The sequence below is a fragment of the Xiphophorus couchianus genome, chromosome 3 (assembly GCF_001444195.1).
Source record: "Xiphophorus couchianus chromosome 3, X_couchianus-1.0, whole genome shotgun sequence".
Taxonomy (NCBI): domain Eukaryota; kingdom Metazoa; phylum Chordata; class Actinopteri; order Cyprinodontiformes; family Poeciliidae; genus Xiphophorus; species Xiphophorus couchianus.
The window spans coordinates 2,852,554-2,877,742 of NC_040230.1; the positions used below are offsets into that span (position 1 = coordinate 2,852,554).

Consider the following 25,189-nt stretch of genomic DNA (forward strand, 5'->3'; position numbering starts at 1 on the left):
TTGGTCTGTATTCAGTACAGACCAAAAGTTTGGACACACCTTCTCATTGAATTCAATGAGAAAGTGTGTCCAAACTTTTGGTCTGTACTGTACTCGACAGGTTTCAAACTACAGGAAGGAAAAGGAATATGAAGTTAGATGAATGATAAGGAGTACATTGAAGCATTACAGGCATGAAACAGGTTAGCATTTGTAAAGTGTCTGAAGGTGAAAACAGTCCAGAACACCGTCTCTCTCACAACAAACCCAATCTGAATACATAAAAAAAATACCAAAAAACACATTTTAGAAATGCAGAATTTAAAACACAAAACCACTGTCTGAAACATTCACAACATATCAAAACATATCTTCTGTATTTTCAGATTTCACATATTAGCTAGGCCTACATATTTTCTGTCAAAGAATATAAAAGAGTTAGTTGGGATTGTATTTAAATTAGAAATGCAAGTTATTGATTAATGAGTTAATCTAAAGTTGATTGATCTTATCAATTGACTAACGATTAATTGATAAGCAGTCATATTGCTTGAAAAATAATGTTTTCTCTTGTATCAACACGAAGATCTAAATTTTCATAGAAAATTAAATTAAAAAAACAACATAAAATAAAATTTTAACATTAGTTTTGTCAGCTGTGTTAAATACTGACTGACAAAAAAAAATGTTTTCTCACATTATTAAACTTAGACATATTTATACAAAATAGCTTGCTGAATGGAAAAATAAAAGATGAAAAAGAATAAAATATGCAGCTCGGCTGAATGAGCGTTATTACGGTATAACTTAAGGAGCGTGTCGAGTGTATATCTCAAAACATAACCACATTAAAATAACTTTTTATCCCACCGGACTCTGCTTGGACCCTTAGTCTGCTCTGTCAGGGATCCCTCCGCCGCCATTTTTACTTCTCTAATCAGCTGACAACGGTTATGGATGACCAGCGGCGCCCTCTTCTGGATGGCGGTCGCACTACGACACTAAAACAAGGTCTAACGTTATTAGTTGATAGATTTCAACTAATTTAGATCTAATAAACCATTAACCGACAATTACTAATAAGTCAAATATTTTCTTGCATTCCAAAATTAAATAAACTATGAATACTGGTAGTTGTAGCACTGTTACAAAAGACAAAACATAAAATTAACAGCTAAGCCAAATCACTACATGGCTTTTCTTTTAAATATAAACTACCGTTAGCATGGCAAGCTGACACAGAAAGTTAAAAGAGACATTTTAACTGTCTATGAGACATTTTTTGATTTTTGGAACTGTTTATGATCAATTTCTTGGTTATTACTGGGTGGAGCATGGCAGGTAATTACTGTGATCGGTGTGTTAAGTAGTTTATTACTGTGATATTATTGAAGATTCTTGTAATATTGGTAATTTATAGCCAAAATAAATAAAGTTCTATAAAAATTTGTGTCATGTGCCAGGATGCAAATTAATTAAGTGTTAATTAATTTGCACCCACATGTGGATTTGTTTTGCTACTACGAGGTAGTAAAACACTTGAGGGAAAGCAGAATAATTTTAATACATACTACGTATGCAAACCAAGTATTTATTATGAAAGGCAGTTTTAGGGTGTGCAGCCTACATTTCTGCAGCATCTACATAATGCCTTTATGTCCAAAAATCTCTGAGAAAGTTTTAAAATCCTTTTTATGGCATGTAAAATTAGGAGAATGGCGAAAAATGTTCAGCTTCATACTAATAAAGTGGCCAGTGAAGTATTCAATCACTCATCCTTGAGATGTAAGGTCTCTCTCTCTCTCCATTTCCATCTAAAAATGACAATTGTTTTTTTTTCTTTTTTTTTTTAACAAGTCCTACTTCTGGCTTGCCACCAAAATCTAATCATCTGTTCCTTGGCCTGCGGCCGTCCATCCACTAAAATTAGCAGAAATCAGTTATGAGTTGTCCTGCTGACAGACTCACAGACAGAACTATAATCTTCTCAGCAAGGGAACAAATTATCTTCAGCATCATGTTTGATTCTGACGATCATTTCAGAAGGAAAGACTTGAATATTATATCTGATGCTCCAGAAAACAATGAGAGAAACTGATCACACCTTACTGAAGAGATTGACGTGAATCCTAGCTGTATTTTGTGTCTTTGTCCCAAGTGAATAATGAGTATGTAAGAATACGGGCAAAAGAGACTATTCTTTATTTGCAACTGACTAAATTTGACAGTTTTATTGCACAGTTTGTGGGAGTTATAAATCAAACATAAAACACTGTAAATATTAACATAAATACAACATATTTACAGTTTAATACTTTCACACAAAGGTTTTCTCGTATGCCAAAAATAACTGACTTCTTGTAAACATTTTTAAGGGTGTGTAATTGTATTTCCTAAGAGTATCTTTGTGCCCCATTTATTTTCCTGGGACCTTTAATCTTCATCATTGTCACAATGGTGTAGAGAAAAATTTCTAAATAAAGGCAACCGTCAAGATGCAGGTAGGTGACTAAAATAAACAACATTACCTAAAACTAAAGTCAGACTGTATGCTAAACAATAACCCTAAATGTTTGGCAGCTAGTTGAAGCACAGGTGTGCTGACGAGTAACTGAAACCAGATGTCAGGAAGTAGGACTTCATCAGGAAGCTTTAACTTGTCCTATAGCTCCACAAACCCTCATTCATCAACCATCAGTTTAAATAGATGTGTTGTGAGCAAGTACAACTTCAAAATCCAACATTGCTATCAACCAGAGATCTCCAAAAAGCTGGCTTACCAAAAGTAAACAGATGGACAAGAAACTATCTGGAGAGACTTTATGTAATAAGTGAAAACAAACAAGCCACTATGACAGAAAATGAAAAAAATAAGACAGAAAAGGTCAGGTGATAGCAAACCCAAAAGAAAACCCAAAGAAAATCACGTAAAACAAACAGAAAAACAAACAAGCATAAACACTGAAAAAGCCCAATGACGACACATTACAAGTGGTGTAATTAGCAAATTACAAAAGAAAGAGGAGAAAACAAGGAGCATCAAAAAGAACATTGCTGTAAATAAGGAACCAATAAAGCAAATGAAAAAAACTCTAAACATCAGAAGATTTCAGCAAAAGCAGACACACTGATGGGAACTGAGAAAGGAAACAAAATACAACACAGACATTATTAAACCAAAACACTGACAAGGTTTTTGCAAGTTTCAGTGTCTGTTATTACAGTAACATTTGGAAATGGAAACTGCTGGTCAAAGTTTATCAACGAGTCGATTCTCCTCTTTTTTCCTCAACCATAATGTCCCACTGCTTTAGTGTCTGAGTGATCTTTAGTGATCTAGATTGCAGTGATTGAGACACTGCAATCTGTCCATAACACTAAAATCTGTTATGGACAGATTTTCATTCTGTCCATAACAGAGTTTCCTTCTGATTGCAGCGTCTCAGTCAATTACATTGTGATTGGAGTTCAATAATTGAGATGTTTTTAACTGAGACTCTTAAGATGTTATTGTAACCATGCAAATACGGAACAATATATAACGGATGTGTCATTTTTACATGATTTCTCACCAGATATTATTGTTAAAGTTTTGCTGTCAGTTTTTCTCACAAGCCTTAAATCATGAAGTCAAGCAAATGGGCAAGCAAGTCCTCCATCTCAAACCCTGTTATATATTTTACATATTTAATTTACTGAATTCCAAAGTAAATCCTGACTTGAACCCTTTAAGAAAGACTTCTGCAGTGTGTGAGGGAGTCTAAGAATATTTCCCCTGTGGCTTGCTCCGTTTTCACTAGTGAAAAGCCAAATTCTCTCTTACAGCATCTGGAGGCCATCGTACAAGTCCGGCGTGAACACACATTCACACACCCAGCTGCTGACGAGGATATGGAGGAGCTGTTGTTTATCAGTATGCACTGGAGTGGCAGAGTGCGGACACTTTATGCCCTGGAAGTGTCCACTGACCCTCTCTGCACATTGTTTTTCTCTTTTTTTTTTTTTTTTTCTCCGAAGAGTTTTTTTGCGGCGCTAGTGGCACGTATTTTTTTGACAGTAGGCAGACAGGAAGGAGGGTGAGGAGAGGGGGGAAGACATACGGCAAAGGTCGTCGGGACCGGGAGTCGAACCCGCGACGTCCGCGTCGAGGACTAAGGCCTCCAAACGTGGGGCGTGCTAACCCCCTGCGCCACCACAGCACGCCCCATTTTTCTCTTTTTTTTAAAACATCTTTGCATCTTGATCATGGAAAGTACAGACTAACGTTTTGCACTTCATGAGTCTGAAGAAAGAAAAGCTTGGAGCACACAATGCAAGACGGCATGTGCAGAAAGTCACAACGGATTACATGTTCTCCCCACTAGTTCTCTAGTTGGCGCAGAGGAAACACAATGTCATGGTCTGAAAAGGGGGAAATTTATTATCCTTTGTGTCTTATCCACACAGGGTAGCAGGTAGGCTGGTGCCTTTTACCAGCAGTCATTGGGCGGGAGGTGGAGTACGTCATGGAAAACTCGCCAGTCCATCACCAGGCAACACAGAAACACAGGATAAACCATCATATATGCACAAATTCATAGCTAAGGGCAATTTAGAAAGACCAGTTCTGGACAAAAAAAGGGAAAAGTTACACATGTTTCGAGAGAACATTCACTATTAATGCAAAAATATCTGACTAAGACATGAACCCAGGAACTTTCTACAGCAAGGTACTAAACACTGCACCTCTAATTTTGAATTTCTACATAATGAAATATTGTTACATGAAAATCATGAATCAAACTTTCAGATCATGTCCTTTCTACCATGGAAGAAGCCATGTAAATAAGACAAGAAATTATGTTTGTGACCTTTCAGTCGCATATTAACCTGATGTTTTGGTATCTGGTTGGAGGCTTGGGACGCATTTAGTCTTTGCTGTCAAAATGAAAACCTACATAGTAAAGATTGGTTTAAATATTTTTGTGTCTCGATCATGGATGACGGCAGGATGGAATGGGAGATGGACGGACACATTGGGGTTTCATCTGCAGTAATGTGGACGCTGCTTCAGTGTGTTGAGATGAAGAAAGTCATAGTGGCAGTTTTAACAAAAATCACATCGTAGCTTTAATACCTCATTTCAGACACTTAGCCATTCTTTATGACTGAAAGGGAAGTTACTTCTTCTTGCATAGTCTTGCAAATATAAATTAGTATAAGATAAGGTCAGGATTGTGAAAACTTATTTGAAAGTTTAATCATTATTTTTTGCTTTACCATTTCATGATAAATTGTCTAAAAATATCCAATATAGTCAGAATCAAACTTCTTATTGAAAACTAAAGTTTAAGGGAAACAGAACCGACGATTAAAAAAATGACAAAGAATGGTTCTAAATGTGTGAAATATAGTAAAGCACAACAAATTCAGGGAACTTTATTGAGAAAAATCTAACACGGTTTTTCATTACACCAAAAATCAAAAGCAAGCAGATTTCCACATTACAAGAATACACAATACAATCAACAAGAATGTTGGAGATTATGTGGAGAAATAGAAGCCAATCATTCACATATTTTTTGAGGCTGTAAAACAAGAAAATGAGCACATAACACTATAAATACAGTTCAATGAATAATACATAATTATTGTAAAACATTGTCTGAAGAAATGTCTAGACTGTTTTTACCTGTTCTTCTTCTATTATTGTGTTTGTTTTTAAAAAGAAAAAAAACCCCAAAGTTTAAGAGCTGCAGACAAACATCATCACTTATAGTAAGTGAAGGCAGATTAACACATCTTTTCCCTACAAAATACTCCCCCCACCTTCCCCTGACCTACTGGCATTTTCAAATAAAGTCGAGCAAAAGAGCTTAACGGAAAAGAGGATAAGAGGTCGTTATATTGACCCATAAGCCAGACCTTTACGTCTTCAGTTTCAGGTTCTTGTACCAATTTTGACTCTCTTTTTAGCCCTTTCAAATAGACGAGTATGTTTAATTCTCAACAAATGCGAGGACTTTGAGCCACACTGTAAACCCAGATTTGAGAGATGCTGAGTGTTTGCACTGTGAGTCATGGGGTTGTTATCACAAACCTCCAGGGAAGTAAAGCTCTGTGTGGCACGCTCTCTCCAAAACTCAACTAAGCCCTCCAATTGAAACTTTGCAACTGTGCAGGGCAAAGTCATGATGCCAAGATCTTCACCATGGGATGGCAGCATGACTCATCCATGGCCAGATCTGCATTACTCTATTGTAGGCCTACCTCTAAACCCTGGAGGTTGCCTATTAAGAGCCTTCAAAGTTCACTGGACAGAATTTCAATGAGCAACTTTTTTTTTTTTGGAGCATGTCTGTTTGTACACACAGGGCACACGCAGCTCTTGGTTGCCGGAATATTCAGTAACGATTTAACACAAGCAGAACTGCTGAGATGCCTCTTTTCGCCGCTCATCTTCCTCTCCCTCACCCTGCCTTTCATTTCCTCTCTGCATCCCTCTTACTCTGCCTTTGTTGCACTCTTCCGTCTCTCTCTGTGGGCTCTTTTGCTTTTCTGCTGTCCTTAGCAGTCTACAAAAGGAGAAAGCCACACACCAATTGGATGACTGGTCAGTCTTAGTCAACGCTGTCATTACTGAGACCCAGCAGACCTAAATTTGATTTATACACATCAGTGGTCACCAAAACAGCGCTAAAAATAAGTGCAGCAATATTCCCGGGCAGCCTGAAGCAGATGTAAAGCAAAGAACTGAAGTTTCTTACTTTCAAGGCAGGAAAACAGTGTACAATGGACGTGTTATGGAGGTGACCTCAGTTGCACCACATATTATTGCATTTCAAAATAATAGCAGCAGAACAGAGGCATAGCAGCATAGCATTTTAACATGTTCTGAGTCAGAGCATTAGGCTCCTGTCTGCGCTGAGCTAAAGAGGATGTCAGATGTCAGCAGTAAGGTCACAGAGGCCCACAGAGGAGAGGATTCCTGCTGAAGCTGCATAACACTGATGCCATCAATCTGCCTCCCGCTGTAATGGGGGAACTCCCACTCATTACCCTTAAATTAGTTTGGGCTGTGCTAAGGGAATGGCATGGGAATGCTTAATATAAATAACCAGAATCTACATGGAGAAATCAAACTTTGCTTCATTAAAAGGTGATAAGAAAAAAATTTCAGCTTCACAGCACATAATTGCCTCAATTTACCTGCAGGGAGTCGATGCGTTTGTTGATCAATAATAGCTACTCAGCAGATACCTCATCCGGTGGCGAGACCTCTCGCTTTTAAAACTGAAAGTCTGGTAATTTGAAGCGCTCAAAATACTTTCTACAAAAATTCTACAAAGAGCTCATAAATGAAGAATTAGACATTATCAAAAGCTAAGATGGATGGATGAATTGGGCTTTGGTCTGCTTTTGACTGGTGAGAAGGCGAGGAAATCCGTGGTACTGGACAAAGCTGAATGAGACAAGATTTTAACACCACTCTAGAAAACTGGGAATTTTTTGTTAAGTTAACAAATAAAGATTTGACAATACATGCCCGTGTTTTAAAGAATTTGTAATAATCAGTGTAAAAGGATCCAGTCCAGGTTTGACCTGTCAATACATTTCAGTTTTTATGGTAGATCTATGAGAGTCCTAATGAAAAAAACTATCACAAACAGTTTTTAAAGTGACCTATTACGCTTCTTTGAACAGCTTAGGATAGATCTAAGGGTTATGCAAAAAACGGCTATTAAATTATTTTCACAAAATCATTCTTATATAGAAAGATTTTAGTTTGGTAAGCTCTTCTCATTTTGAGCCCCTTTCAGAATGATACATTAGGGCCTCTTGTCACTTTAAATCTAAAAAAGCTGCTACTGGCCACGCCCCCAAACCCAAATTTTACATGAAAAGGGTAGAAAACAGATGTGCAATTATATAATCATACATCTTTGCAAAGCATTAGTGGAGCTCCCAGTCCAACCAACAAGAATGCTCAGAAATGAAGAATTAGTATCAAAAGCTAAAATGGATAGATGGATTGGGCTTTGGTCTGCTTTCGACTGCTGAGAAGGCAGTTTATCGATGCTAAGTCAACAACAAAACACTTGTCTTTTCTAGCAGCCATTGTACAGTGGTGAAAAAAGCTGAGAAAATGTGCTAGAGTTTCGCTTGGGTTGCTAAGTGACAGGCTGGACTTGACTGTTGTTGCTAGGTAACGGCGCAGCGACTCAACAATCTGGAGGTTTTTGAAATGGTTAATCTTCCAAACACCAAAAAACATTAACTTATTGCCAAAAAAAGCAGTTGGGTGTTTTGTTTTGTTTTTTAGCTTCAAATGAGGGTAAAATTCTGTTTTATCAACAATAATTCACTACAAACCAAATTTTGTTATGATTCTACAATAAATGGCTAAAATGTGTTCTAATATTTCGATTATTTACAGCAATTGTTCAATCTCACATAAAACACGTTGGATGTATCCAGAGTTAGTAGTTTGATAAACTGTAGGCGTTTAGGACAGCGTTAAACTTAAGGAGATTGTCTAAGTTGTTGTAGCTCATTGCTTAATTTCATTTTAATTATTATATTTTTTAGGCTCATAATTAATATTCTCTAGACACCTTTCTTTTTTGCCTAATTGTGAGCTTATACTTGTCCAACCATGTCTGAAATAAACCCAAGACACAATGCTCTATTATGTTTTGCTTGTTTAAGCTTTTTATCTCCAATTTGAGCAGAAAAATAATCTAAAATATTGCAGTTCATAATGGGGTATCGTAAAAATTGCTCTCGCAGATATGAACCAACATTAGAGTCATGATTGAATTTTGGAGCAGAATGACACAGCAGTTTGCCATTTTTGCAGTGCCACAGGATACCTCTTCACATCTTTTTGAACAGCTTAGTGGGATATGAGAGAAATGGGGTTCTGAGCAATAATGCATTTAAATTTGTCAGCCTGACCACACGTCCGCACTCTCCCACTTTCATACAGCCCAGAAGTCCATTCTGTTCAAGGAATACAGCAGCTACCTTTAGCACCAGTTCATCACTACAGTCAACAATTAATATTGTGAAACAGGCATGATTTCTGGTTAATTAATGCATAAGAGATGGGATCAGTCAAATCTATTAAAAACTGGAAGTGATGGAGGAATTTATCCAATCAACTCGTCCTGGACTTGGATTAAAATTGCATCCGTTTTTTTTATCAAAAATGTGTCAAATGCGTCTCCTTGCTGCAAGGAGAGTGTATTTTACTAACTTTCTGTAAAGAGAAAGTTTGGTTTGAACTAACACAAGTATATCTGGCTTCACCAGTTGGCCTTCCATTTGCAAAAAGCTTTCCGTAACACTTTGTTAGAATTGCAACTCGATCAGATTATCATTGTCCTTCTGCTCCTTTGTTTAAGAAAATAGATTCTTATATTCTATTATAAGATTAATATTTTTCAAATTTGTATTTTTGTTTATAATATTTATGAATGTCAAAAGGATAGGCCAATGCATTTCATCTATTTCTCTAATTCAAATATGGAATTTCATTCTTGCTTAATTCAGAGCTTCATCTTCTGAAATATCTGACCAGTAGAGGTCACTTTTCTCTGTGGTACTGGGAAACTAAAGTTTGGAATGACTTTTTCCAGTTGGTAAAAGCCAGGTTTTCTGTAAAAAAAACAACAACAAAAAAACCAACTTTAAATGTTATTTAAATCTGTATTTAATTAAACAATGGAGATTGTGACAGTTTTCATTGTTATATAAACTACTTAAATTCACATTAATACTTTGTAAATGTGTTTTTATGGTGTTATTATCCAGGTTTAGATTAGCCTGGAAAACTCTTATTTTGAAACTATATTACTTGTTTCATTGTGTTTCCATCAATCCATCAACCCATGTTTTTAAATGTTGTTTTGGTGTTTTGCCATTTACTGGCCTATATTTTATGGGCTGTACAGCATTTCTCTAATTCAGAGAAAAAGTGTTGTTACAAACATGCATTTAAAATGCTTTTAACTTGACAAAGCTATGTGGAACGATTCACTAACCTGCAGACACAGATTTCTGTTGCCTTTGTTTTCTTATTTCTACATTTGGGACTCACTGCGCTCCGTACATTTCTTATGCATGAGCACATATAGGTTGCTCTCAATTTTACGGTCAGCAAATGAAGAAATTCGCCAAATGAAAGTTGGGCTTTCTGTTTTGCATATGGGGGAAGAGTGAAATACTCGTCCAAAATAAGTTCTCGTTCCAGACAGCCAACCTGCTGAGTGAGACCAGAGAAAGGCTTTGATCCTGTCCGAATGTTTCCATCTACAAGGAATCCACTTCTAACCTTGAGGAGAGAGATGTTAGATGAGCAGGAGGGAGGATGGAGGGGTGAAGGCGTGTGTGTGTGTGTGTGTGTGTGTGTGTGTGTGTGTGTGTGTGTGTGTGTGTGTGTGTGTGTGTGTGACAGAGGAGCCACAGAGGTGAAAGGGGGAGAGTATTCTCACCTATCAGATCATTCACCCAGCAATCGCACGGCGCGTCCCGGGTTCCCCATTGCTCACCCAAAGCGTCCACACGGCGTCACTGTTGCTGCGCTGCAAGCGCCTTGAATCCGCCCCCAACTCCACCACACAGGAAACAAGGTTACAGCCCAAGAGATGTCACTTCCGAAACACCCACTCCCGCTCGCTTGCTCGCACTCGCTCCCTTACGCCCCCAGCCTATTGCCATGACAACCGAGAAAAGAATAGAATATAAGTAAAAGTGTTAAAGAGGCAGAGGGATCAGAAAGAACAGGGAACAAAAGAGGAATGAGAGAGACTAAAAGAGTGGGGAAAGATGGAGGGGAAAGAGTGGACTGACAGAAAGGTGAATGAGTGGGCGGGGAAAAGGGATGGATTAACGAGGAGAGAGAGAGAAAGAGAGAGAGAGGATGAGACCGAAAGGAGGCATGTGGTGGGATGTCATCCGGGGAAAGGGGAGAGGGAAGAGAAAGAGCTGCGGATGGTGTGAGGACGAACACGGGAGAATGAAGTGATGAGAGACAGAGAGACGGAAAGAGAGTAGGAAGGAATGGAGGAAGGAAAGAGGAGACTTTTTTGGGAATAGGGAGCCCACATCTAGTTCCCATAGCAACACAGCCATCCATGAAAAACTGACTTGTACCTCACTCACTTACCATGCCTGTCTCTCTATCACTCCCCCTCTCCTTTTTTCTTGCCATCTTTAGCTATACACACACACGCACACACCCCTACACTCACACACATGCAACATCAGCATAAGTTGGCTGCGTGTGCATGCAGTAATCCAAGCTATGCAACATTGTCAAACACATCAAAAGACACCAAATATACCATCAGGGTGCTGCAACACAAACACTAATCTGTGGTTTTATTCCCAATAAGCGTAATCTGGATTCTGTTGAACATTTTTTAATACAACAATGTACATTTGTGACTTCAAAGTTATTAGTTGCTGCAGTTGTTCCTCCTGTCCAAGTTGGCAGAGTTAATATTCCTAATGCATCTGCACTGTAAAGGTCTGGTGTGTTTTTTTTTTAGTTAATTACTCCGGAGTCGCTGAAAAATATGTAATGGAAAGAGCACTCCAAACGGCAGCATGGGATGGTGGTAGGCAAAGCTTTCCATCAAGACTGATGGAAAACTTGCAACCAGGTTACAGCATAAATCAGACAAACTTTTGTACTGCTAAACTTTCAAGTTATAAGATCTTGAAAAGTGTGCTTTACGGCAATCTAAAATGCTCTTCATTCAAAGTGGAACCATGAAGAAGAAATGAGGACTAAAGCTACATCCAGTGAAACACAACATACTCTGGTCCTACCCCTTTAAAACAAGCATAAATCACCACCACTCCATCAGGAGTGACATTTTTACAAGGTGTTTGCAAACCAAACCTAAAAATCATGCTGCTGTATTTGTCTTAGAGTGAAAAGGTTTTCTCCTTCAACTCTTCCAAACAAGCTTTTTTTCTAACTGTTCTGTCATAAACTTAAATATTTAGTGTTCCACCTGAAGCCTGTAGAGTTGGGGTGAAGTTGATGGTTTGCACACTCCAGCTGTTTCAAATCCATGTGTAAATAATCTTTTTTACACATGGGATTCAAACCATTTGGAAATGGAATAATAACTTTATTTCCAGATTTTTGGGCAGAAGCAATTGTTTCTTTAAGGGGTAATATTTGGGTATTTTCCTCTCTTTGGCTCCGAGCCCTACCCAATTCAACGTCTACCCAAGAAACAGAGGAATTTAAATAAACTCTGAAGACTAGTTCACAATCTGGACAGAATTATGCCAGAAGGATGCCGATGGCAAAAAATATTGCAATTTCAATGGAGTTTCTCTGAAGCTTTTTAAAGGAGATTCATCCAGATACTTGGGGCTTGAATGTACAGTCAGATTCAATATTTTAATATATGTTCCAGGCTCATTTGTCAGATTAAAGATATCTTTTAAAAATAACAACCTTTAAGCAGGGTTGCATTAAAATGAGCCAACACCAGTTGAAGCTGCTTTATGCTACACTGACATGTAGATCATAAATCTGTTGAGTAACATGAAGATAAAATTCAAAGTTGAATCAGAAACCTTAAATCTGCTTTTTTTCATCCACATGCATGCCGGGAAAAATGCATTCAAATTGTGGATTTGTGAATGATGCCCATAAAAATAAAGAGAAATTTTTTTCCCGTTCTCTGAAAGGCATAGAAAATACTTCTGTAAATAAATCTGCTTTGCTTCTGTTCGTAAAATATCTGAAACTTTCATTGCTCTGTGAATAACATAGATAAAAGAATTTAACTGTGAACACCCAGCAGCTGTGAGGGCCTCCAACGCAGAGAGATGCAGAGCAGAATACACACTGAGATCGTCAGCTGACAAATGACAAACTGACCTTGAGTTTAAAAAAAAAATCAAAAGGCAATATGTTTATAATCGATGTGGCCACCATCTCGCCATGAATCTAAAGCGGTCCAACTTTCAGCACTGACTCCTGGCAGCTTTTTCCCAGATTCCCTCCTCCCCTATCCAAGCCATATCTCACCTTCTCCTTCAGCCCATCTGCTTCTCAGCTTCCCACAACTTTCCGCTCTCTAGCTCCCTCTGTGGCGCCTCACTTCTGGATGTGACCCTCGCTGTCTCACCTCCCTGTATACATTTCATCCGTCTCTGTTTAACGCCCTCTTCTCTCTGTTGTGTATTTAACAATGGCGCCAACTCTCCCACAATCCCATCTTTTCTTCACTCTTTTTCTCCTTCGCTTCATTCTGTCATTTTTTATCACACTTTGATGTTATTATGAAATCTCATGTATGTTTTAGCTGTAAATCTGAATATTAAAGCAACTTTCTGACAAGAAAATATTTTTAATTGTTCAAATGGTCAAACTTTTATAAGCATTATGACGTTAAGTTGCTATTGTTGGGATTAAAATTGTTCAACCAGTAACACAAATACCCACAATATGCCCTAACTAAACCCTATTCATGTACAAAATTCAATGCAACATCATTCTAAACAAGAGAATATATGGAAGAGTATAAGGGTCACTGAAAAAAGAAAGAATACTGTCTTTAATCTTAGAATTTTGACTCTAATCTCTGAATTCAGCCATTAATTAGTCAGTATTCTTATAAAAAAGAGGATTAAGGCCACTGAAAAAGAAAGAATTCTGACTTTAATCTTTGAATTGTTACTTTATCTCTGAATTCTGTGTCAAAATCCAAATAAATATCCAGACATTCGTAGAAATGTGTGAGATTTTGTTAATAATGTGGTTATTTTCATGTCTCTTTCTCATTAGGATTTGTAAGCCTGGATTTTATACACAACTTAAGCCTGTCCCAAATTTACTTCTTTAAGACTAGATTTGCCTGATGGTGCATAAACAATGTAAACATTTGTGATTCTTAGAAAAAAGTCATAATTCTGATAAAAAGGTTAGAATGCTTAGGGATTCTTTTGGCTTTGTTTTGTTTCTGTTTTTCAGGTGCCCCTAATCCTCTTCTGTAGGAATAAGGTGTTAAAATGTTGGAATCTTTTCTTTAGATTTTGCAGCCAAAAAACAAACAAAAAAATCCAGAGTTTAGAGCCTAAAAATGATCCCAAATCGTAGCATAAATCATTCAGCAGTTCTTTTTATGTTGTGAAGAACACAACATAAAAACCAATGGAACATTTTACAGGTGACTTTCTAGTGAGGAATAAAAACATGGAAAAAGCAAAGTTCATGGCTAGTTATGCTTGGTGTCGACTGGATGTGCTGCCCCCAAATGGCCAGAAAACGAATGTGTAATGTGGTCCAAACAGTACAAGTGAATGACGGGAACAGCTTGAGGCCATTCAGGCTCTGGCTGATAGCAAAGTTGGCCTATTACACCTGTACAGTAGCCGCTCTTTCACTCTAAAGCTCCCACTCACTTACACTCACTCCCACAACTCTCTTCAGCTCCCTCATTCTCTGTTTTCCCTTCGCTTACCTAACGTCTTTAATGCTCTTATTCTGGCTGTGTGCCTCTATCACAGCGTTCCTACACAGTCTGACAAAGCATGGAAGTTGTTTTTCTGATATTTTCACAGTTATTATATATGGACTTACAGAAATAGGTTTTTTTTTTTCTTAAATGTGGTTTGTCATTTTCTAAACAAATCTAGAAAGAAAACTCTTTCTGATGCATTACTGATTAAAAATACATCTAGTGATCATTTTAGGTCCTACTGAGCATTTTGCACATTATTTAAAATTAGTTCAGGTGAGAAAGTAAATGGAAACCAATTATCATGCTTTATATGTCACATGTTTGTGAAGTTCTGAGTCATATGCAACTTTTCCTAACATAATCTGAAAAATGAACACTATGAGTTAAAGAACAGCAGGAAGTGTGTTAGACATCATCAACTCTTGGTCCCATTGGATGTGAGGATTCAATTCAATTCAATTCAAAGTTTATTAAAGACACTGTATCCTGATCCAGAGTAGAGATAAAAAAAATAGAAAAACAAGCAAAAAAGATAGAAGAAAATAACAGTCATAATATCTATGAGAAAAAGAGCTACATGAATTACATGATTGTAGATTTTCATTATGTTTTCAGATAAGACGTTAATAATTGGTAATTGTAATTGGTTGACTGATCAATAAAAAAATTAAGCTTACAATTATATCTTCCTGTAAAAAATTTAAACAGCCCTCTTATATTAACCTTGTTACAAAAAACAGCAAAAGCTCAGATGAAAAGATTCTTAGTGTTCTTGTTTTTTTATTATATTTTATTTTTTAACAAAATCACAACATCCGTGACACTCTCCTTGGTGCTGTAGCATCTCAGGCATTAAAGCTGCATAATTTGTGGACATCAAGGGCAACAACACTACATCCAACTGGCAAAAATATGATACTGACGCACAGAGTGTGAATCCATGGTACTTAGAAATATAAAACATGACTCAATATTGTGTCTGAACAATCCTCTGTTGTGGGACAAACAGATAGATTTTATCAAGGTTACATTTTTGTATCAAACATATTTTTTTATTGGTCCGATGTAACATAGTTTTAAATGTCATGTTTTTATTAACTGTTAGCAGAAAATTATTGCAATTAACAGAAACATCCACCTGTGTGCAATTAAAACTATATAATGTGTTTCACTTAGCGATAAAGTTCCTGAAATAAATTTATTTAATTGGTCTGTACTTTATTATACGTGAAGAATTTTGGAAACCAAAAACCAACTCACTGAAGTTTGTAGTTGCAATACAACATAAAGTTCAAAGGGTTTCGCTACTTTTCTAGGCCTTATATATTCATATTATTATAATTTTACTGCTGAATCATAACTCAGGTCCAGTTTTACCACAAATGTATTCCCTGCCTTTTGTTCCCTCTCTTATTCTCCACTATGAACTCCCTTGTGGACTATCGTTTCCACTTTCACTTTGCATTCCTCCTGCATTTTGCTCTAAACAATCTGGCAGACTACAGGAGGAGAACCAGGTTACTCTGCAAGTCCCCTTTCACTCAGGGTGTGAATAAATAAACACTGTGGGGAAGAAATGAGACAGTGGACATCCCTCTGTGAGCTCCGGCTTCATTCGGAGCTGCAGGCCTGCCTCTTTTTACTCGGCTTTGAAAGTGCTAATGTACTGAGAGGCAACAGAGCTCTGACTGTAAATGTTAGCCTGCACTAAGACTGATTTATACAGTCACACTGGAAAGCGTTATCAGCTTTTTAAAAGTTTAAACCTGGTTTATGTTCTCTAAAAGAGTATGGCGCTCTGTGGGGTTTATTACTAATTCTATCTTGAAAAAAATGAAGCCTTTCTTATATACATATCTATTTCAGAGTCTGAAGAATTTCCATTAAGGTAAATCAATGCCTGTACTTTTACAGAGATAGTGTGCATAATTTATTGCACAGGTGCATCAAGGGTGACAGAAACCTTTTTATCTTGCTGCTGACCTCTGCAGGTGCCGTGGAGCGCAGAGCAGAGATTGGGCAAGCAGAAATATTGATGTCAGGGAGAGCTTAACGGTTGCCCCTGTCCTCCAGTAAAAGTGCTGCTGCTTCTGTTCAGCCTCTCCCCTAATTTCACTGACCATTTATACAGATGGGGCCCCTGCACTGGACAGGAGTAACGCAGCAGCGTGAGCCAATATGTGATCTCCTGCCACCCATAATTGAATTTTTAGTTTCAGCACTTCTAAAGCATAATCAAAAGTTGCTTTGGTGTAACTCTTGCAGACCACTGCAGAACATACGCTGCATTAACATTATATCTATTATTGCTTTACTGTACTTTAATACAACTTGTTCTTCTTAAAGTAGTCGATTCTTCAACTTCATTACAGGAGAAAGAATCCTTAGAGAGTGCAAAGGCTCTCTTTTCATCACTTGCCCAAATTACAGGGAACTAATTCATCATTTTGCATAAAGCTATAGCATATAGTTTCCTGCTTCTTTTTGGGATGTATGGCAGCGTGATCTACAAACACTTATGGAAAATTTTAAAGAGAAAATATCTGACATTATTTACAATTTCTAGTGTTTGCATCGGCTTCTTATAGTCTGGTATCTACGTATGATATGAGGTGGACTAAATGCTTTCTCAGGAGGAGTTTTCTACTTGTTCCCCTGAAAAGAAGACTCTGGGCACTTGCTGTAAAGATTAATTCTCACAGCTGGCTTGGGAAGAAGAGGCAGCTGGGGAGAAGGAGACATGGGGAACTCTGCTTATGCTGCTGTAGGTTGAATGAATATATCTGAGCCAGGATCAGCAGACAGGGAGCCTAATCAAACCAATGCAATCCATGAGTAACAACAGCGCTATAAAGGCAAGTGGACATCATAAAATGTGACACAAATACTGCAGATAGAATTCCTTTATACAAGACTTCATCTTATGTGATCAGAGCAATGGAACTAAGACGATAAATATTATCCAGAAGGTTTATGTTTATGTTTATTGAGCTCCCCATTAGCATCAGCAGCAAACTGCATCAGCTGTTCTTATTGGGGTCAGTTTACACAAAAAAAGACAGACAAGTATTAAAATATCAAGTTCTATTTTCCATCACTTAATAAAGGCACAGTCTTTAGTTTAAAATAGGGAAATATTTTAGATTTTCAGTATATACTATGATGCTGTCATACGTATAGCACATACATGTACAATAACATCTGATATTGCTTAATGCTTTGTGGTAGTGAGCTCCATTCATACTTTGCTCTAAGCATCATTGTTTTACATTCTGACAGAGTGAAACAAAGTACATAAACAGAAAATATACAGAAATATAAAACACTACTCAATGTTTCATCTGAGCAATAACAAGCTAGCTATCTTGTGCTAAACAAAACAGCTACAATAAAATTAATGCCTCAAAGTGTATGTGAGGCATATAATATTTGCAAAATACAAGATAATTTTGTGAAACAGGCACAAAAACAAGTCCTGTCCTGCCAGTTTTAGATATCTCTGCTCTAACACGGCTGATTCATGGTAAAACTGATCAGCATGTCATAAAGTTTTGCAGAGGTTCTAATGCTAATGAGCCATCATTTGATTCAGGTAAGACCATTGTATGAACTAAAACATGCAGGATTCCGGCACTTGAGTACTAACTTTGGACACCACTGTTTTACATAAATGAACCAGAAGCAGAGACTGACAGCAGCATCTTTGTGGTCACCTCTCTTACAATACTCAATTAGTTCTAACCATGTATAGACATGACACTAAGTGCTAAAACATAGCTAGATCCTAGTTTAAACATTCTTCATAATCTTGGTCACACAACTATCATGGCCTGATTGTTAGAAATAGAAGCAGTTTTACTTGGTAAATAAAATTTTTCTGGGGTAAACTTGCAGATGTTTTGTTCTTGCTGGTGAAAACGTTCTTGCTCAATAATTGACACAATCTGAAGGTTTTTGTGCCTTTTAATAAATTCAATTCAGGCAGATGCTGCTAATCAGGTCTGCATTTAATAAAAAAGATACAAGAATGTTTGTTATAAAAATGAATCACATTCCTAACCACACGGCTATCTTCTGTAGATGTTTCTTCCAAGTATTCTGGTAAAAATTTTAAGCTGTTTAATATGCGGTATCAAAAATGTTTTTGAATATAAAATACTGAAGGACTAAAATACAGGTTTCAGTGGCCAGAGAAGGGAAGAGACCATAAAAAAGAAAACTCTTGCAAGTTCAACCACAGAACAATACCTAATTTACTTTGCACCCATTTTCTGTTTAACACCTGATACAGTGTTGCATCCAGAGTAAAGCATTGTCAAATTGTAACACAGGTAAAACAGGTGATTATCAAGTTTCCTATAGACCTGCGCCATGGCAAATGGAGAAATGGAGAAAACCACAACAAAAATCAGTTTCTGAAAGTTGGTGATTTTCATTTTTATCCAAAATGTACAAGTTGATGTTATGAAGAAACCACCATATGCTTTAAATATCAGTTTAGGATTATTTAAAATGGCAAACTTTGTGTTTAAGTTCAGCATGTTTACAGAGTAAATCTGAAAGTTAGGTTTCAGAGGGTGAGTGAAACTCTGAGCTGGTTAACATACCAGCTGGATATTTACATACTTCTGTTATTGGTTCAGCCAATAAGCTGCACATTTAAAAGGACTTAGCATCACAAATTAAACATTTGAAGACAACAGGGACTTTAAAACGGAGAAGATTTTATTTTACTTTATAAAAATGTATAAAAATCTAGTACTTATTTAAAAATGGATGTTTGTTTGACATGATTTCTAAATACAAACACTGAAACTAAACTAACTGTGTATATTCCATTCTCCATCTTTGAGTTTATTGAACATATTTAGAAAAGCTGTGATCAGCTTTACAGTTTCTAGACCACAACAATGTCAGCAGGAAGTGCAAGTCACTCTTCTGGTGACCTGACCCCCAGGTGTTTTTGTTTCTGTCTTTTGCGTCACCCCGCTGACTGAAAGCGGGCCGAGCCAAGACATCCCTAAGAGATAAAGAACAATTATAGTCATTTGTCCTCAATCCAGAGATAGACTGGGAACTGTGTCATTGTCCTATTATCCAAAGGGTTGTCATTAAAACTTCTCACTCATGACACACCTTGAGTCATGATGCATCAGCACAGGATCACAAAAGGCTGACAAACAGAGACGGATATGAGTTTTAGTTGCATCTAGCAAATGGAAAGTTGAAAACGTATTTATTAAATAACTACTGTAGAAGTCCAATGATAAATGCAGTTGCTGAAAAAGTTAGATAGTAGCTGCAGAAGACAAAAAGTACTAAAGTAACTCTATAACAAGATAGGACAGCAACACTTCATCATCATAGCTACTCACAGAGCATTTTTAAGTCAAAACAAATCTAATCGGCATCTAAAACTGAAATAAGACTGAAGAGGGAAAAGGTAGGGTTTTCTGGCCCTTTGAAATAAGATTTGTGAAGAAGAGCTTTAAATGATTTATGGTGTCCATTTCTCCAAATATAAGTGCCTTTTTGCTAGAAACATTTTCCAGGCAAAAAAATAAAAAGCAAAGAACACCATAGCTGCAAATTGCTTTACTGACCTGCAAAAACAAAACTTACAGAAAATGTATTCGGAATTTGTCAAAGCTTACATTTTCAGAGAATAATCCTAAATTTTCCTTGTGACAGACTGGCAACCAGTCCAGGGTGAACCCCGCCTCTCGCACGAAATGTCTCGCTGGAGGGTCAGCACCCCTCCTGACCCCACTAGGAACAAGGGTGTACAGAAAATGGATGGATGGATGGATCCTAAAGGTTAAATTTCCCAAATGCCTTGAACCTTTTTCAACAATAAACCAACTATGCGTGAAAATGTAATTGATTATAGCTTTTGCACATTACATTCTCGGTCGATTCTGACTTTAGCTCTTAAAAATTTAACTTCTTCTCTCTGTGCTCAAATATCCCCAGATATCTAGAAGATGTGTTCAGAGAGCAACACAGAGAACAGCTGATATGTCATTACAGTAGATTTGATGTTTTCAAAGCTAAGCTGTCAATGAAACAGGAAACCAACTCTTTACATACAAGTAATTGGAATGGCACCTTTTAACCAGGTGACTGTCACCTGGTTAAAATGCCAGATTTCTATCATGTAATATGATGGTATTTTTTTAGAGGCAAATAACTTGGTTGCATGAATATACACAACCTCAAAGTAATACTTTAAATCAGCTTTTAAATCAACAAATTTTCAGCATTTAGTCTTCTTGAATTCAAATCTACTTTCCATTATAGTAAATCTGTGAAATAAAGTTTAACTATGGCTGATAGCTTATAAGATAACTTTATTGCCAGTCACTGTTTATGAAATGAGAAAATGTCAGGAGGATTATCCTATGGGGTGTAGTTTGTAAAGTTACACAGTCAAAAATTAACAACAATTTTCTGGTTATACGAGAAAAAGAAACAGGAGGTTCATTGATAGAAATCAGATTTTCACCACATTATTAATTCCTTTATAAATGTCACAGTTTCAAACTATTTAAAAATCTAAATATTTAGCTCCAAACTTAATATATAGTTAGTGAGCTAAATATTTAATTAGAAAGCTAAATATGTACCTACATATTTAGCTCCACCAATTATTGCAGTCATGAACTAAATATTTAGCTCACTGACTAAATATTTAGTTCATAGACTACATGCTTAACTTGCTAATTAAATATTTAGTTTAGAAACTAAATGTTGCTTGATAACTAAATATTTAGTTTATAAGCAACATGATTACCTTGCTAATTAAATATTTAGTTTGGAGCTAACTATTTTGCTAGCCAATTAAATGTTTATCTTGTAAATTAAATAGTTAGCTTGCTAATTGAATACTAAGTTTGAAATGGGAGGATTAATAAATGAATAACATGGTGAAAATGTGACGATGAAAAACGGGCCCTCTTTCTTTTTTTGCTTATGACAGAACAAGTTATCCAAATTATTGCTGTTAATTTTTGACACCAACTTCTCTAAGACCAAAGAGGTGATTGTTCACTTCAGAAGGAGGAAGTTTGACCTGCAGCTTGTCACCATTAGTGTGGAATGTGTGACGAAGGTCAGCTTTAAGTTCCTGGGTGTGAACATGGATGCTGACCTCCTATGGAGCTCTAACACCAAGGTTATTGTGAAAAAGGCTCAGCAGATGAATGCTCAGCCTCACTGTCTTCTCCAGTGAGAGTGTACTGACTCGCTGCATATGTATATACAGGTAAAAGCCAGTAAATTAGAATATTTTGAAAAACTTGATTTATTTCAGTAATTGCATTCAAAAGGTGTAACTTGTACATCATATTTATTCATTGCACACAGACTGATGCATTCAAATGTTTATTTCATTTAATTTTGATGATTTGAAGTGGCAACAAATGAAAATCCAAAATTCCGTGTGTCACAAAATTTGAATATTGTGTAAGGGTTAAATTTTGAAGACACCTGGTGCCACAAACTAATCAGCTGATTAACTCAAAACACCTGCAAAGGGCTTTAAATGGTCTCTCAGTCCAGTTCTGAAGCCTACACAAACATGGGGAAGACTTCAGATTTGACAGGTGTCCAAAAGGCGACCATCGACACATTGCACAAGGAGGGAAAGACACAAAAGGTTATTGCTGAAGAGGCTGGCTGTTCTCAGAGCTCTGTGTCCAAACACATTAATAGAGAGGCAAAGGGAAGGAAAAACTGTGGTCAGAAAAAGTGTACAAGCGATAGGGATCACCGCGCCCTAGTCAAGATTGTGAAAAAAACCCATTCAAAAATGTGGGGGAGATTCACAAGGAGTGGACAGCTGCTGGAGTCAGTGCTTCAAGATCCACCACCAAGAGACGCTTGAAAGACATGGGTTTCAACTGCCGCATACCTCGTGTCAAGCCACTGTTGACCAAGAAACAGCGCGAAGAGCATCTCACCTGGGTCATGTTTTCTGACGAAAGCAAATTTTGCATTTCCTTTGGAAATCGAGGTCCCAGAGTCTGGAGGAAGACAGGAGAGGCACAGGATCCACGTTGCCTGAAGTCTAGTGTAAAGTTTCCACCATCAGTGATGGTTTGGGGTTCCATGTCATCTGCTGGTGTCGGTCCACTCTGTTTCCTGAGATCCAGGGTCAACGCAGCCGTCTACCAGCAAGTTTTAGAGCACCTCATGCTTCCTGCTGCTGACCTGCTCTATGGAGATGGAGATTTCAGGTTCCAACAGGACTTGGCGCCTGCACACAGCGCAAAATCTACCCGTGCCTGGTTTACGGACCATGGCATTTCTGTTCTAAATTGGCCAGCCAACTCCCCTGACCTTAGCCCCATAGAAAATCTGTGGGGTATTGTGAAAAGGAAGATGCAGAATGCCAGACCCAAAAATGCAGAAGAGTTGAAGGCCACTATCAGAGCAACCTGGGCTCTCATAACACCTGAGCAGTGCCAGAAACTCATCGACTCCATGCCACGCCGCATTAATGCAGTAATTGAGGCAAAAGGAGCTCCAACCAAGTATTGAGTATTGTACATGCTCATATTTTTCATTTTCATACTTTTCAGTTGGCCAACATTTCTAAATAATCCCTTTTTTGTATTAGCCTTAAGTAATATTCAAATTTTGTGACACACGGAATTTTGGATTTTCATTTGTTGCCACTTCAAATCATCAAAATTAAATGAAATAAACATTTGAATGCATCAGTCTGTGTGCAATGAATAAATATGATGTACAAGTTACACCTTTTGAATGCAATTACTGAAATAAATCAAGTTTTTCAAAAAATTCAAATTTACTGGCTTTTACCTGTAATTCACAACCTGCACCATGGCGCACAAGAAGGCACTACAGAGTAATCAAGACCGCCCAGAAGATGATCTGCCACGCTCTTCTCTCCCTGAAGGACCTCTTCTGAACTCGCTGTCTCCATAGAGAATGCAGCGTTCTGAGGAACCGTCCAGGACTGATTGTGTTTAAGCTGCTGTCCTCGGGTCGCAGATACTGAGTGCCGAGGTCCCGCACTATTAGACTCGGGCAGTTTTTACAATAGTGCCATAACTCTAATCAATACCCCACTTCTTTGAAGTGAGCCATGTGCAATATGAAAGTGCAGTTTATATTTTTCTGATTTATGGCTGTGCTTTATTTTATTCTGCGCATACTTTTTGTGAAAGCGTTTCTCTATGTATCACCACACATGTGGCAGGTGACAAATTTTGTGGTACTGCTACACATTGTATTTGGTAAAATGATAATAAAGATTTATCTTATCTTATTCACCAATAAATGAAGAAAATACTGTATAATACAGACCAGAGCTGCAGAATGTAGGGAATATGCAACTATTGCTCAAAATTAGATGATGGCATTGATAAGAGGGTCCTACATTTTTCTTTTCTTCAGCATTACACAATCTCCCCACCGCAACACGAGAAGTTTACCATCCCAGGCACCGGAAACATGTGAGGTTCACGTAAGAGTCGTTCCAACTGCCAAAATACCTCAATACAGAGAGTATGAATTCATGATATCCTACTACATATAATGTTCAAACACTCTTTTGCAAAAGCGCGATTAGTGCACATACTGCCAAGATAGCTTCTGTAATTTGATATATTGTGCAGCTCTTGTGGTAACATTACAAAAACTGGACATTCCTCCAAACACGTGAAAACCTGAGAGTAAAACAAGCAGTCATGCAGACTGAAGCAACATTAAAGGATCTGCAGGAATTTCCAGCAAGTACTGGCTGTGTTTTACCAACAGTATTTTTTTTTTTCATAAGCATTAAAGCAGTTTTCTTAACTGAAGTACAGTAACTCACATTAAGTCTGATTTGTGTAAAATTCTGTTGGGGAAAATAAATGTCTGTTAGCAGCGGAAAAAACGGATGAGAGTGACTAAAAAGTTTATGATCCTGCTACATAAGTATTAAAGGTGAGTGAGGTAAGTATGATAAAATCATAATTCTAAAGATGTCTCATAATACATAGTGTTATTTCCAATGCCTACACATGAGAATATATATTGCAACAGGATTAGTTTTTATTAAGGTCTCTTCTTAAATGATATGTTTGTTTTGGTAAATTACCAATTTTTATTTAGTCACCATGTTTGTGTCTTGTAATGCAAATTAACGCTACAGCATCAGATTAAAATTAATTTAAGAATAAAAAGGGCAAAGAATTCTTCTTTCAAAAAATAACACATCCTTTAGCTAAAAAGCATTGCTCCTTGAGAGAACAGTCCACATTAGTTTTGTAAAAATAAGACATGTTTAAAAAACTCTTAAGATATCTGATTTTATGTTTTAACTCCATTTGGTTGTTTAAACTTCAGTACTGGAAAGAAAACGACATCAGGACTGTAACTGAAAGGTAAAAATACCCTGATAAAGCTGTAGTTCCTATTTACAGAAAATTTTAAAAGCACAGATGATAAGATACATGTGTGGTCTTCCAATAAGCTGCAGACCATCAGCACATCGTGGCTCTTTCCACCTGGTCCATCTCTTAGCTGAATGAGCAGCCAGCATTTCCTCTCTGGTGGAGAGATAAGGGCTGTTCAGCATGCGCCTCGTGGGCCAGCTCTGAAGACTGAATTAATTCCTTTAACATTCGATCCTGTAAGTTGAAATATCAATAGTCAAGATAAAATCTGGACTTATTACTTTATGCGTGGTCCAACTGATTCAAGTGAGCGCTTGCTGAGTGTTT

The 25,189-nt window shown here is 37.3% G+C and overlaps 1 protein-coding gene across 9 annotated transcripts in view; it reads right to left on the reverse strand.

Moving 5' to 3' along the window:
• The window catches only part of syngap1b (synaptic Ras GTPase activating protein 1b), a 180,468-nt gene that overhangs the window by 131,682 nt on the left and 23,597 nt on the right, over positions 1-25,189 (reverse strand). The gene's annotated exons all lie outside the window — the stretch shown is intronic.